Raw genomic sequence first — 16,204 nt, forward strand, 5'->3', positions numbered from 1 at the left:
ACAATAATTGCCACCCCAGCCTCTCATTGCTTGCAACGCCAGAGTGGAAGAGAGTCCAGCCCCTCTCGAGAGAACAGGTTCCAGGCCCTCGCTGTACATCGAAGTGAGTCCAACTATATCTAGCCGGAACTTCTCCACCTCACGCACCAGCTCAGGCTCCTTCCCTCCCAACGAGGTGACGTTCCAAGTCCCAAGAGCTAGCTTATTTGGCGATGATCGGACCACCGAGTGCCCTGCCTTCGGCTGCCGCCCAGCTCACACTGCACCCGACCTCTATGACCCAGCCCATGAGTGGTGAGCCCATTGGAGGGGGGACCCACGTTGCCTCTTCGAGCTGAGCCCGGCCGGGCCCCATGGGGACAGGCCGGCCGGCCATCGTACCCCACCTCTGGGCCTGGCTCCACAGGGGAGCCACGGTGACCCGCGTCCGGTCGAGGAAAAATCTAAGTCCTCGATTTGTACTTTTCATAAAGGTCTTTGAGCTGCTCTTTGTCTGAACCCTCACCTAGGACCTGTTTGTCTTGGGAGACCCTACCAGGGGGCATAGAAGCCCCCGGACAATATAGCTCCTAGGATCAGTGGGACACGCAAACTCCTCTACCACGGTAAGGTGGCGGCTCAGAAAGGAGGTTATATAAACATAACTCCAAAACCAAACATGCAATATGTCTACTAAACCTGCCTGTAATATTGTATCTATGTGAGTTTTACTAGAATCGGTTGTTTTTGTAAGGTTTGCAAATACAAAAATTAGGTTTTACTCACTCAATATGAAAGTTATTTAAACATAACTCCTAAACAACACATGCAAAATGGCTAGAAAATGCCTGGAGAAATGTAATTTGTGAGTTTTACAGGAAAAAAATATTTCGTAAGATTTGCAAAGACACAAGTATGTTTTTTTTACTTAATATGACAGTATAACTTTCATACTAAATATGAAAGTTATACAAACCCTGTTTCCATATGAGTTGGGAAATTGTGTTATATGTAAATATAAACGGAATACAATTAATTTGCAAATCATTTTCAACCCATATTCAATTGAATATGCTTTAAAGACAACATATTTGATGTTCAAACTGATAAACTTTTTTTTTTTTGCAAATAATCATTAACTTTAGAATTTGATGCCAGCAACACGTGACAAAAAAAGTTGGGAAAGGTGGCAATAAATACTGATAAAGTTGAGGAATGCTCATCAAACACTTATTTGGAACATCCCACAGGTGAACAGGCAAATTGGGACAGGTGGGTGCCATGATTGGGTATAAAAGTAGATTCCATGAAATGCTCAGTCATTGCTCGGGTCACACTTTGTCAACAAATGCGTGAGCAAATTGTTGAACAGTTTAAGAAAAACCTTTCTCAACCAGCTATTGCAAGGAATTTAGGGATTTCACCATCTATGGTCCGTAATATCATCAAAGGGTTCAGGGAATCTGGAGAAATCACTGCACGTAAGCAGCTAAGCCTGTGACCTTCAATCCCTCAGGCTGTACTGCATCAACAAGCAACATCAATGTGTAAAGGATATCACCACATGGGCTCAGGAACACTTCAGAAACCCACTGTCAGTAACTACAGTTAGTCGCTACATCTGTAAGTGCAAGTTAAAACTCTCCTATGCAATGCGTAAACCGTTTATCAACAACACCCACAAATGCCGTCGGCTTCGCTGGGCCTGAGCTCATCTAAGATGGACTGATACAGAGTGGAAAAGCCTTCTATGGTCTGACGAGTCCACATTTCAAATTGTTTTTGGAGACTGTGGACGCCGTGTCCTCCGGACCAAAGAGGAAAGGAACCATCCGGATTTTTATAGGCGCAAAGTTGAAAAGCCAGCATCTGTGATGGTATGGGGGTTTATTATTGCCCAAGACATGGGTAACTTACACATCTGTGAAGGCACCATTAATGTACATACAGATTTTGAAGCAACATATGTTGCCATCCAAGCAACGTTACCATGGACGCCCCTGCTTATTTCAGCAACACAATGCCAAGCCACGTGTTACATCAACGTGGCTTCGTAGTAAAAGAGTGGCCTGCCTGTAGTCCAGACCTGTCTCCCATTGAAAATATGTGGCGCATTATGAAGCCAAAAATACCACAGCGGAGACCCCCGGACTGTTGAACAATATAAGCTGTACATCAAGCAAGAATAGGAAAGAATTCCACCTGAAAAGCTTAAAAAATGTGTCTCCTCAGTTCCCAAACGTTTACTGAGGGTTGTTAAAAGGAAAGGCCATGTAACACAGTGGTGAACATGCCCTAACTACTTTGGCACGTGTTGCAACCATGAAATTCTAAGTTAATAATTATTATTTGCAAAAAACAAATAAAGTTTATGAGTTTGAACATAAACATCTTGTCTTTGTCAATTGAATATGGGTTGAAAAGGATTTGCAAATCATTGTATTCCTTTTATATTTACATCTAACACAATTTCCCAACTCATATGTAAACGGGGTTTGTATGAACTTAACTCCAAAACTAAACATGCGTTATGTCTAAAAATGCCTATAATATTGTATCTATTGAATAAAATAGAAAAATGAGGTATTACTCATAATGACAGTACAACTGCCACACGCAATATGACAGTTATTTAAACAAAACTCCTAAACCACACATGAAAAATGGCTAATAATGCCTGAAATAATGCATCCTTGTGAGTTTTACTTGGAACATATGCTTTGTTAAGGCTTGCAATCACGAAAAGTATTTTTTTTACTCAATATTACAGTAATGTTCTTAAAATCCTGGGATAATTTGAAAAAAGCAATAAAAATGTATTTCATAAAAATTCCTAAACCAAACATGCAAAATGTGTAAAAATGCCTGTAAAATTGAATCCATGCGAGTTTTACTAGAATCAATTGTATTTGTAAGTTTGCAAGTAAAAAAAAAGGTGTTACTCACTATGACAGTTATTTGAACATAACTCCTAAACCACACATTAAAAATGGCTAATAATACCTGAAATAACGCATCTTTGTGAGTTTTAGTCGAACATACGCTTTTTTAAATCAAGCAAACACAAAAAGTATTTTTTTTACTCAATATGACAGTAATGTTCTTAAAATCCTGAGATAATGCGAAAAAAGCAATACAAATATATTCCATCATGATTGCTAAATCAAACATGCAAAATGTATAAAAATGCCTGTAATATTGAATCCATGTGAGTTTTATTAAAATCAGTTGTTTTTGTAAGGTTTGCAAATACAAACATTAGGTTTTACTCTTTATGACAGTGTCACACTCAATATGACAGTTATTTAAAAGTAACTCCTAAACCACACATGAAATATGGCTAATAATGCCTGGAGTAATGTATCTTTGTGAGTTTTACTGGAAAGAAATATTTTGTCAGGTTTGCAAAAACAAAAAGTAATTTTTTTACTCAATATGACAGTAATGTTCTTAAAATCCTGACATAATGCGAAAGAAGCAATACAAATATATTCCATCATGATTCCTAAATCAAACACGCAAAATGAATAAAAATGCCTGTAATATTGAATCCATGTGAGTTTTATTAGAATCAGTTGTTTTTGTAAGGTTTGCAAATACAAAAATTAGGTTTTACTCACTACGACAGTGTCACACTCAATATGTCAGTTATTAAACATAACTCCTAAACCACAAATTAAAAATGGCTAATAATACCTAAAACAATGCAATCTTGTGAGTTTTACTTAAAACATATGCTTTTATAAGGCTTGCAATCTTAAAAATTAGTTTTTACTCATTATGACAGTAATGTTCTTGGAATCTTGAGATAATGCGAAAAAAGCAATAAAAATGTATTCATCATAATTCCTAAACAAAACATGCAAAATGTCTAAAAATGCCTGTAATAATGAATCCATGTGAGTTTTACTAGAATCAGTTGTTTTTGTAAGGTTTGCAAATTTAAAAAAAATTAGGTTTTACTCACTATGACCTCCTCTCTGAGCTGCCACCTTACCGTGGTAGAGGAGTTTGCGTGTCCCAATGATCCTAGGAGCTATGTTTTCCGGGGGCTTTATGCCCCCTGGTAGGGTCTCCCAAGACAAACTGGTCCTAGGTGAGGGATCAGACAAAGAGCAGCTCGAAGACCTCAATGAGAAATAAAAACTATGGACCCAGATTTCCCTCGCCCGGACGCGGGTCACCGGGGCCCCCCTCTGGAGCCAGGCCCGGAGATGGGGCACGATGGCGAGCGCCTGGTGGCCGGGCCTGTCCCCATGGGGCCCGGCCGGGCACAGCCCGAAGAGGCAACGTGGGTTCCCCCTCCAATGGACTCACCACCCATAGCAGGGGTCCTAGAGGTCGGGTGCGATGTGAGCTGGGCGGCAGCCGAAGGCAGGGCACTTGGCGGTCCGATCCTCGGCTACAGAAGCTAGCTCTTGGGACGTGGAACGTCACCTCGCTGGGGGGGAAGGAGCCTGAGCTAGTGCGCGAGGTGGAGAAGTTCCGACTAGACATAGTCGGACTCACTTCGACGCACAGCAAGGGCTCTGGAACCAGTTCTCTCGAGAGGGGCTGGACTCTCTTCTACTCTGGCGTTGCCGGCAGTGAGAGGCGACGGGCTGGGGTGGCAATTCTTGTTTCCCCCCGGCTCAGAGCCTGCATGTTGGAGTTCAACCCGGTGGACGAGAGGGTAGCTTCCCTCCGCCTTCGGTTGGGTGAACGGGTCCTGACTGTGGTTTGCGCTTACGCGCCAAACCGCAGCTCAGAGTACCCACCCTTTTTGGATTCACTCGAGGGAGTACTTGAGAGTGCTTCCCCGGGTGATTCCCTCGTTCTACTGGGGGACTTCAACGCTCATGTTGGCAGCGACAGTGAAACCTGGAGAGGCGTGATTGGGAAGAATGGCTGCCCGGATCTGAACCCGAGCGGTGTTTTGTTATTGGACTTTTGTGCCCGTCACAGATTGTCCATAACAAACACCATGTTCAAACATAAGGGTGTCCATATGTGCACTTGGCACCAGGACACCCTAGGCCGCAGTTCCATGATCCACTTTGTAGTTGTGTCGTCGGATTTGCGGCCTCATGTTTTGGACACTCGGGTGAAGAGAGGGGCGGAGCTTTCTACCGATCACCACCTGGTGGTGAGTTGGCTGCGATGGTGGGGGAGGATGCCGGACAGACCTGGCAGGCCCAAACGCATTGTGAGGGTTTGCTGGGAACGTCTGGCAGAGTCTCCTGTCAGAGAGAGTTTCAATTCCCACCTCCGGAAGAACTTTGAACATGTCACGAGGGAGGTGCTGGACATTGAGTCCGAATGGACCATGTTCCGCACCTCTATTGTCGAGGCGGCTGATTGGAGCTGTGGCCGCAAGGTAGTTGGTGCCTGTCGTGGCGGTAATCCTGGAACCCGTTGGTGGACACCGGCGGTGAGGGATGCCGTCAAGCTGAAGAAGGAGTCCTATTGGGTTCTTTTGGCTCATAGGACTCCTGAGGCAGTGGACAGGTACCGACAGGCCAAGCGGTGTTCGGCTTCGGCGGTCGCGGAGGCAAAAATTCGGACATGGGAGGAGTTCGGGGAAGCCATGGAAAACGACTTCCGGACGGCTTCGAAGCGATTCTGGACCACCATCCGCCGCCTCAGGAAGGGGAAGCAGTGCAATATCAACACCGTGTACGGTGAGGATGGTGTTCTGCTGACCTCGACTGCGGATGTTGTGGATCGGTGGAGGGAATACTTCGAAGACCTCCTCAATCCCACCAACACGTCTTCCTATGAGGAAGCAGTGCCTGGGGAATCTGTGGTGGGCTCTCCTATTTCTGGGGCTGAGGTTGCTGAGGTAGTTAAAAAGCTCCTCGGTGGCAAGGCCCCGGGGGTGGATGAGATCCGCCCGGAGTTCCTTAAGGCTCTGGATGCTGTGGGGCTGTCTTTGTTGACAAGACTCTGCAGCATCGCGTGGACATCGGGGGCGGTACCTCTGGATTGGCAGACCGGGGTGGTGGTTCCTCTCTTTAAGAAGGGGAACAGGAGGGTGTGTTCTAACTATCGTGGGATCACACTCCTCAGCCTTCCCGGTAAGGTCTATTCAGGTGTGCTGGAGAGGAGGCTACGCCGGATAGTCGAACCTCGGATTGAGGAGGAACAGTGTGGTTTTCGTCCTGGTCGTGGAACTGTGGACCAGCACTATACTCTCGGCAGGGTCCTTGAGGGTGCATGGGAGTTTGCCCAACCAGTCTACATGTGTTTTGTTGAAGAACCGTGTCCCTCGGGAAGTCCTGTGGGGAGTGCTCAGAGAGTATGGGGTATCGGACTGTCTGATTGTGGCGGTCCGCTCCCTGTATGATCAGTGCCAGAGTTTGGTCCGCATTGCCGGCAGTAAGTCGGACACGTTTCAAGTGAGGGTTGGACTCCGCCAAGGCTGCCCTTTGTCACCGATTCTGTTCATAACATTTATGGACAGAATTTCTAGGCGCAGTCAAGGCGTGGAGGGGATCTGGTTTGGTGGCTGCAGGATTAGGTCTCTGCTTTTTGCAGATGATGTGGTCCTGATGGCTTCATCTGGCCAGGATCTTCAGCTCTCGCTGGATCGGTTCGCAGCTGAGTGTGAAGCGACTGGGATGAGAATCAGCACCTCCAAGTCCGAATCCATGGTTCTCGCCCGAAAAAGGGTGGAGTGCCATCTCCGGGTTGCGGAGGAGACTCTGCCCCAAGTGGAGGAGTTCAAGTACCTCGGAGTCTTGTTCACGAGTGAGGGAAGAGTGGATCGTGAGATCGACAGGCGGATCGGTGCGGCGTCTTCAGTAATGCGGACGCTGTATCGATCCGTTGTGGTGAAGAAGGAGCTGAGCCGAAAGGCAAAGCTTTCAATTTACCGGTCGATCTACGTTCCCATCCTCACCTATGGTCATGAGCTTTGGGTTATGACCGAAAGGACAAGATCACGGGTACAAGCGGCCGAAATGAGTTTCCTCCGCCGGGTGGCGGGGCTCTCCCTTAGAGATAGGGTGAGAAGCTCTGCCATCCGGGGGGAGCTCAAAGTAAAGCCGCTGCTCCTCCACATCGAGAGGAGCCAGATGAGGTGGTTCGGGCATCTGGTCAGGATGCCACCCGAACGCCTCCCTAGGGAGGTGTTTAGGGCACGTCCGACCGGTAGGAGGCCACGGGGAAGACCCAGGACACGTTGGGAAGACTATGTCTCCCGGCTGGCCTGGGAACGCCTCGGGATCCCCCGGGAGGAGCTGGACGAAGTGGTTGGGGAGAGGGAAGTCTGGGCTTCCCTGCTTAAGCTGCTGCCCCCGCGACCCGACCTCGGATAAGCGGAAGAAGATGGATGGATGGACTCACTGTGACAGTGTACACTCAATATGACAGTTATTTGAACATACCTCCTAAACCACACATGAAAAATGGCTAAAAATACCTGAAATAATGCATCTTTGTGAGTTTTACTCAAACATACGCTTTTTTAAATCTTGCAAACACAAAAAGTAGTTTTTTACTCAATATGACAGTAATGTTCTTAAAATCCTGAGATAATGCAAAAAAAGCAATAAAAATATATTCCATCATGATTCCTAAATCAAACATGCAAAATGTATAAAAATTCCTGTAATATTGAATCCATGTGAGTTTTATTAGAATCAGTTGTTTTTGTAAGGTTTGCAAATACAAAAATGTGGTTTTACTCTTTATGACAGTGTCACACTCAATATGACAGTTACTTAAAAGTAACTCCTAAACCACACATGAAATATGGCTAATAATGCCTGAAATAATGCATCTGGGAGTTTTACTCGAAACATATGCTTTTTTAAAAATTGTAAACATAAAAAGTAGTTTTTTACTCAATATGACAGTAATGTTCTTAGAATCTTGAGACAATGCGAAAAAAGCAATAAAAATGTATTCCGTCATAATTCCTAAATCAAACATGCAAAATGTCTAAAAATGCCTGTAATATTAAATCCATGTGGGTTTTACTAGTATCAGTTGTGTTTGTAAGGTTTGCAAATACAAAAATTGGGTTTTACTCACTATGACAGTGTCACACTCAATAAGACAGTTATTAAACATAATCCTAAACCACAAATTAAAAATGGCTAATAATACCTGAAACAATGCATTCTTGTGAGTTTTACTTAAAACATATGCTTTTTTAAGGCTTGCAAACATAAAAATTAGTTTTTACTCAATATGACAGTAATGTTCTTAAAATCCTGAGATAATGCGAGAAAAGCAATACAAATATATTCCATCATGATTCCTAAATCAAACATGCAAAATGTATAAAAATGCCTGTAATATTGAATCTATGTGAGTTTTACTAGAATAAGTTGTTTTTGTAAGGTTTGCAAATACAAAAATTAGGTTTTACTCACTATGACAGTGACACACTCAATATGACAGTTATTTAAACATAACTCCTAAACCACACATTAAAGATGGCTGAAAATACCTGAAACATGCATCTTGTGAGTTTGACTTAAAACATTTACTTTTTTAAGGCTTGCAAACATGAAAATTAGTTTTTTACTCAATTTGACAGGAATGGTCTTAGAATCTTGAGATAATGCGAAAAAAGCAATACAAATGTATTCATCATAATTCCTAAACAAAACATGCAAAATGTCTAAAAATGCCTGTAATATTGAATCCATGTGAGTTTTCTAGAATCAGTTGTTTTTGTAAGGTTTTTAATTTAAAAAATTAGGTTTTACTCACTATGACAGTGTCACACTCAATATGACAGATATTTAAACATAACTCCTAAACCACACATTAAAAATAGCTGAATATACCTGAAACAATAGATCTTTGTGAGTTTTACTCGAAACATATGCTTTTTTTAATCTTGCAAACACAAACGCTATTTTTTTACTCAATATGACAGAAATGTTCATAGAATCCTGAGATAAAGCAAAAAAAGCAATAAAAATGTATTCAAACACAACTCCTTAACCAAACATGTAAAATGTCTAAAAATGCCTGTAATATTGAATCCATGTGAGTTTTACGAGAATCAGTTGTTTTTGAAAGGTTTTCAAATACAAAAATTAGGTTTTACTCAGTATGACAGTATACTTTCATACTCAATATGACAGTTACTTAACGTATTTCCTAAACAACACATGAAAAATGGCTAATCATGCCTGAAATAATTTATCCTTGGGAGTTGTATTCGAAACATATGCTTTTTAAAAATAAGATTTTTACTCAATTTGACAGTAATGTTCTTAGAATCCTGAGATAATGCGAAAAAAGCAATACAAATGTATTTGAACATAACTCCTAAACAACACATTTAAATTGTCTAATAATGCCTGGAGTAATGTATCTTTGTGAGTTTTACAGGAAAAAAATATTGTGTAAGGTTTGCAAAAAGAAAAAGTAATCTTTTTACTCAGTATGACAGAAATGTTCTTAGAATCCTGAGATAATGCAAAAAAAGCAATACAAATTTATTCAAACAACTCCTAAACCAAACATGTAAAATGTCTAGAAATGCCTGTAATATTGAATCCACGTGAGTTTTACGAGAATCAGTTGTTTTTGTAAGGTTTGCAACTACAAAATTTAGGTTTCACACATAATGACAGTATACCCTCACACTCAATATGACAGTTTTTTAAACATAACTCCTAAACTTTATATGAAAAATGGTTAATAATGTCTGAAGTAATGCATTCTTGTGAGTTTCACTTGAAATATATGCTTTTTTAATGCTTGCAAACATAAAAATTAGTTTTTTTACTCATATGACAGTAATGTTCTTAAAATCCTGACATAATGCGAAAAAAGCAATTAAAATGTATTCCATCATAATTCCTAAACAAAACATGCAAAATGTATAAAAATGCCTGTAATGATAAATACATGTGAGTTTTACTAGAATCAGTTGTTTTTCTAAGGTATGCAAATACGAAAATTAGGTTTTACTCACTATGACAGTATACTTTCATACTCAATATGACAGTTACTTAAACGTATTTCCTAAACAACACATGAAAAATGGCTAATCATGCCTGAAATAATTTATCCTTGGGAGTTGTATTCGAAACATATGCTTTTTAAAAATAAGGTTTTTTACTCCCAACATGGGAGTAAACTGCAATATGTTTAGACATATTGCATGTCTAAACATGCAATATGTTTAGACATATTGCATGTTTGGTTTTGGAGTTATGTTTATATAACCCCCTTTCTTTATATAACCCCCACCTTTGTGGTTTGCGTGTCCCACTGATCCAAGGAGCTATGTCGTCCGAGGACTTCTATGCCCCTTGGTAGGGTCCCTCAAGACAAACAGGTCCTAGGTGAGGGATCAGACAAAGAGCAGCTCAAAGACCTTTATGAAAAGTACAAATCGAGGACCTGGATTTTTTCTTGCCCAGGCGCGGGTCACCGTGGCTCCCCTGTGGAGCCAGGCGCAGAGGTGGGGCACAATGGCGAGCGACTGGTGGCCGGGCCTGTCTCCATGGGGCCCTGCCGCGGCTCAGCTCGAAGAGGCAACGTGGTTCAACCCTCCAATGGGCTCACCACTCATGGGCCCATTGAGGTCATAGAGGTAAGATGCAGTGTGAACTGGGCTGCAGCCGAAGGCAGGGCACTTGGCGGTTCGATTATCGGCTACATAAGCTCGCTCTTGGGACGTGGAACGTCACCTCGCTGGGAGGGAAGGAGCCTGAGCTGGTGCGCGAGTTGAAGAAGTTCGGGCTAGATATAGTTGGACTCACTTCGACGCACAGCAAGGGCTCTGGAACCTGTTCTCTCAAGAGGGGCTGGACTCTCTTCCACTCTGGCGTTGCAAGCAATGAGAGGCTGGGGTGGCAATTGTTGTTGCTCAAAGTCTGCACGTTGGAATTTAACCCAGTAGACGAGATGGTAGCTTCCCTCCGCCTTCGGGTTGGGTGACGGGTGAAGTGAAGTGAAGTGAATTACATTTATATAGCGCTTTTTCTCAAGTGACTCAAAGCGCTTTACATAGTGAAACCCAATATCTAAGTTACATTCAAACCAGTGTGGGTGGCACTGGGAGCAGGTGGGTAAAGTGTCTTGCCCAAGGACACAACGGCAGTGACTAGGATGGCGGAAGCGGGGATCGAACCTGCAACCCTCAAGTTGCTGGCACGGCCGCTCTACCAACCGAGCTATACCGCCCCGGGTCCTGACTGTTGTTTGTGTTTACGCACCAAACAGCAGCTCAGAGTACCCACTCTTTTTGGATTCCCTTGAGGGAGTACTGGAGAGTGCGCCCTCGGGTGATTCCCTTGTTCTGTTGGGGGACTTCAATGCTCATGTTGGCAAGGACAGTGAAACCTGGAGAGTCGTGATTGGGAAAAATGGCCACCCGGATCTGAACCCAAGTGGTGCTTTGTTATTGTACTTTTGTGCTCGTCACGGATTGTCCATAACAAACACAATGTTCAAACATAAGGGTGTCTATATGTGTACTTGGCACCAGGACACCCTCGGCCGCAGTTCCATGATTGACTTTGTAGTTGTGTCATGGGATTTGCGGCCTCATGTTTTCGACACTCGGGTGAAGAGAGGGGCAGAGCTTTCTACCGATCATCACCTGGTGGTGAGCTGGCTCCGATGGTGGGGGAGGATGCCGGACAGACCTGGCAGGCCCAAACATATTGTGAGGGTCTGCTGGGAACGCCTAGCAGAGTCTCCTGTCAGAGAGAGTTTCAATTTCCACCTCCGGAAGAACTTTGAACATGTCACGAGGGAGGTGCTGGACATTGAGTCTGAGTGGACCATGTTCCGTGCCTCTCTTGTCGAGCCGGCCGATTGGAGCTGTGGCCGCAAGGTGTTTGGTGCCTGTCGTGGCGGTAATCCTAGAACTCGCTGGTGGCCACCAGCAGTGAGGGATGCCGTCAAGCTGAAGAAAGAGCCTATCGGGTCCTTTTGGCTCATGGGACTCCAGAGGCAGCGGGCATACCGACAGGCCAAGCAGTGCCTGGGGATTTCTGTGGTGGGCTCTCCTATTTCTGGGGCTTAGGTTGCCTAGGTAGTTAAAAAGCTCCTCGGTGGATGAGTTCCTTAAGGCTCTGGATACTGTGGGGCTGTCTTGGTTGACAAGACTCTGCAACATCGCGTGAACATTGGGGGCAGTACCTCTGGATTGGCAGACCGGGGTGGTGGTTCCTCTCTTTAAGAAGGGGAACCGGAGGGTGTGTTCCAACTATCGTGAAACACACTCCTCAGCCTTCCCGGTAAGGTCTATTCATGTGTACTGGAGAGGAGGAAACTCGGATCCAGGACGAACAGTGTGGTTTTCGTCCTGGTCGTGGAACGGTAGACCAGGTCTATACTCTCGGCAGGGTCCTTGAGTGTGAAGCGACTGGGATGAGAATCAGCACCTCCAAGTCCAAGTCCATGGTTCTCGCGCAGGAAAGGGTCGAGTGCCATCTCCAGGTTGGGGAGGAGATCTTGCCCCAAGTGGAGGAGTTCAAGTACCTAGGAGTCTTGTTCACGAGTGAGGATAGAGTGGATCGAGAGATCCACAGGCGGATTGGTGCGGCGTCTTCAGTATTGAGGACGCTATATCGATCCGTTGTGGTGAAGAAGGAGCTGAGCCAGAAGGAAAAGCTCTCAATTTACCGTCGATCTACGTTCCCAGCTTTGGGTTATGACCGAAAGGACAAGCGGCCGAAATGCGTTTCCTCTGCCGGGTGGTGGGTCTCTCCCTTAGAGACAGGGTGAGAAGCTCTGTCATCCGGGAGGAACTCAAAGTAAAGCCGCTGCTCCTCCACATTGAGAGGAGGCATGAGGTGGTTCGGGCATCTGCTCAGGATGCCACCCGAACGCCTCTAGGGAGGTGTGGCAGGAGGCCACGGGGAAGACCTAGGACACATTGGAAAGACGATGTCCCCGGCTGGCCTGGGAACGCCTCGGAATACCCCGAGAAGAGCTGGACGAAGTGGCTGGGGAGAGGGAAGTCTGGGATTTTCTGCTCAGGCTGCTGCCCCCGCAACCCGACCTCGGATAAGCGGAAGAAAATGGATGGATTTAGAATGACAGTTATACTGTCAGATTGAGTACAAAAACTAACTAAACCTTACACAATATAATGTTTCTAGTAAAACTCACAAAGATACATATCTCCAGGCATTATTAGCCATTTTGCATGTGTGGTTTAGGAGTTATGTTTAAATAAATAACTGTCAGATTGAGTGTGACAGTAAACTGTCATAGTGAGTAAAACCCTTATTTTGTATTTGCAAACCTTACAAAAACAACTAAATCTAGTTAAACTCACACAGATACAATATTACAGACATTTTTAGACATAATGCATGTTTGGTTTTAGATTAATGTTTATATAACTTTCATATTTAGTATGACAGTTACACTGTCATATTGAATAAAAAAACAACTAACTTGTGTCTTTGCAAACCTTACAAAATACCATTTTTCTAGTAAAACTAACTAAGATACATGCTCCAGGCATTATTAGCCATTTTGCATGTGTTGTTTGAGTTATGTTTAAATAACTGTCATATTGAGTGTGACAGTATACTGTCATAAAACCCAATTTTTGTATTTGCAACCCTGATTCTAGTAAAACTCACATATGTACAATATTACAGGCAGTTTTGGACATAATGCATGTTTGGTTTTGGAGTTATGTTTATATAACTTTCATATATAGTATGACAGCTAAACTGTTATATTGAGTAAAATAACTAACTTGTGTTTGTCATAAAACCCAATTTTTGTATTAGCAAACCATACAACTGATTCAAATAAAACTCACATGGATTCAATATTACAGGCATTTTCAGACATTTTGCATGTTTGGTTTAGGAATTATGTTGTAATACATTTGTATTGCTTTTTTCACATTATCTCAGGATTTTTAGAACATTACTGTCATATTGAGTAAAAAAATAATTTTTGTGTTTGCAAGCCTTAAAAAAAGCATATGTTTCCAGTAAAACTCCCAAAGATGCATTATTTCAGGCATTATTAGCCATTTTTCAGGTATGGTTTAGGAGTTATGTTTAAATAACTGTCATATTGAGTGTGGCGTTATACTGTCATATTGAGTTAAAAAAAAATAACTTGTGTCTTTGCAAACCTTACAAAAGAAAATGTTTCTAGCAAGACTCACAAAGATAATTTTTTTCACGCTATTAGACATGTTTCATGTGTATTTGGGGGTTAAAATTAAATAACTTTCATATTGAGTGTTAAAGTTATAATGTCATTATGTGTAAAACCTAATTTTTGTATTTGCAAACCTTACAAAAACAATTGATTCTAGTAAAACTTACATAGATTCAATATTACAGGCATTTTTAGACAATTTACATGTTTGGTTTAAAAGTTGTGTTTGAATACATTTGTATTGCTTTTTTCGCATTATCTCAGGATTCTAAGATCATTACTTTCATATTGAGTAAAACACTACTTTTTGTTTTTGCAAACCTTACAAACTCACATAAATACATTATTACAGACATTTTTAGACATGACACATGTTTGGTTTTGGAGTTATGTTTATATAACTTTTATATTTAGTATGACTGTTATACTGTCATATTAAATTTAAAAAAAAACTAGCTTGTGTCTTTGCAAACTTTACAAAAGATAATTTTTCTAGTAAAACTAACAAAGATACATGTCTCCAGGCATTATTACCCATTTTGCATGGGTTGTTTAGGAATTATGTTTAAATACATTTTTATTGCTTTTTTCGCATTATCTCAGGATTCTTAGATCATTACTTTCATATTGAGTAAAAAACTACTTTTTGTTTTTGCAAACCTTACAAACTCACATAAATACATTATTATAGGCAATTTTAGACATGACACACGTTTGGTTCTGGTGTTATGTTTATATAACTTTTATATTTAGTATGACTGTTATACTGTCTTATTGAATAAAAACAACTAGCTTGTGTCTTTGCAAACTTTGCAAAATATACATTTCCTAGTAAAACTAACAAAGATACATGTCTACAGGCATTATTACCCATTTTGCAAGGGTTGTTTAGGAGTTACGTTTAAATACATTTTTATTGCTTTTTTCGCATTATCTCAGGATTCTAAGATCATTACTTTCATATTGAGTAAAAAACTACTTTTTGTTTTTGCAAACATTACAAACTCACGTTAATACATTATTACAGGCATTTTTAGACATGACACATGTTTGGTTTTGGAGTTATGTTTATATAACTTTCATATTTAGTATGACTGTTATACTGTCATATTGAATAAAAAAAACTAGCTTGTGTCTTTGCAAACTTTACAAAAGATCATTTTTCTAGTAAAACTAACAGAGATACATTTCTCCAGGCATTATTACCCATTTTGCATGGGTTGTTTAGGAATTATGTTTAAATACATTTTTATTGCTTTTTTCGCATTATCTCAGGATTTTAAGATCTTTACTTCCATATTGAGTAAAAAACTACTTTTTGTTTTTGCAAACCTTACAAACTCACATAAAAACCTTATTACAGGCATTTTTAGACATGACACATGTTTGGTTTTGGAGTTATGTTTATATAACTTTTATATTTAATATGACTGTTATACTGTCATATTGAATAAAAAAAACTAGCTTGTGTCTTTGCAATCTTTACAAAATATCATTTTTCTAGTAAAACTAACAAAGATACAAGTCTCCAGGCATTATTACCCATTTTGCATGGGTTGTTTAGGAATTATGTTGAAATACATTTTTATTGCTTTTTTCGCATTATCTCAGGATTCTAAAATCCTTACTTTCATATTGAGGAAAAAACTACTTTTTGTTTTTGCAAACCTTACAAACTCACATAAAAACATTATTACAGGCATTTTTAGACATGACACATGTTTGGTTTTGGAGTTATGTTTATATAACTTTTATATTTAATATGACTGTTATACTGTCATATTGAATAAAAAAAACTAGCTTGTGTCTTTGCAATCTTTACAAAATATCATTTTTCTAGTAAAACTAACAAAGATACAAGTCTCCAGGCATTATTACCCATTTTGCATGGGTTGTTTAGGAATTATGTTGAAATACATTTTTATTGCTTTTTTCGCATTATCTCAGGATTCTAAAATCCTTACTTTCATATTGAGGAAAAAACTACTTTTTGTTTTTGCAAACCTTACAAACTCACATAAATACATTATTATAGGCAATTTTAGACATGACACACGTTTGGTTCTGGAGTTATGTTTATATAACTTTCATATTTAGTATGACTGTTATACTGTCTTATTGAATAAAA

The sequence above is a fragment of the Entelurus aequoreus genome, linkage group LG02 (genome assembly GCF_033978785.1).
Source record: "Entelurus aequoreus isolate RoL-2023_Sb linkage group LG02, RoL_Eaeq_v1.1, whole genome shotgun sequence".
Taxonomy (NCBI): domain Eukaryota; kingdom Metazoa; phylum Chordata; class Actinopteri; order Syngnathiformes; family Syngnathidae; genus Entelurus; species Entelurus aequoreus.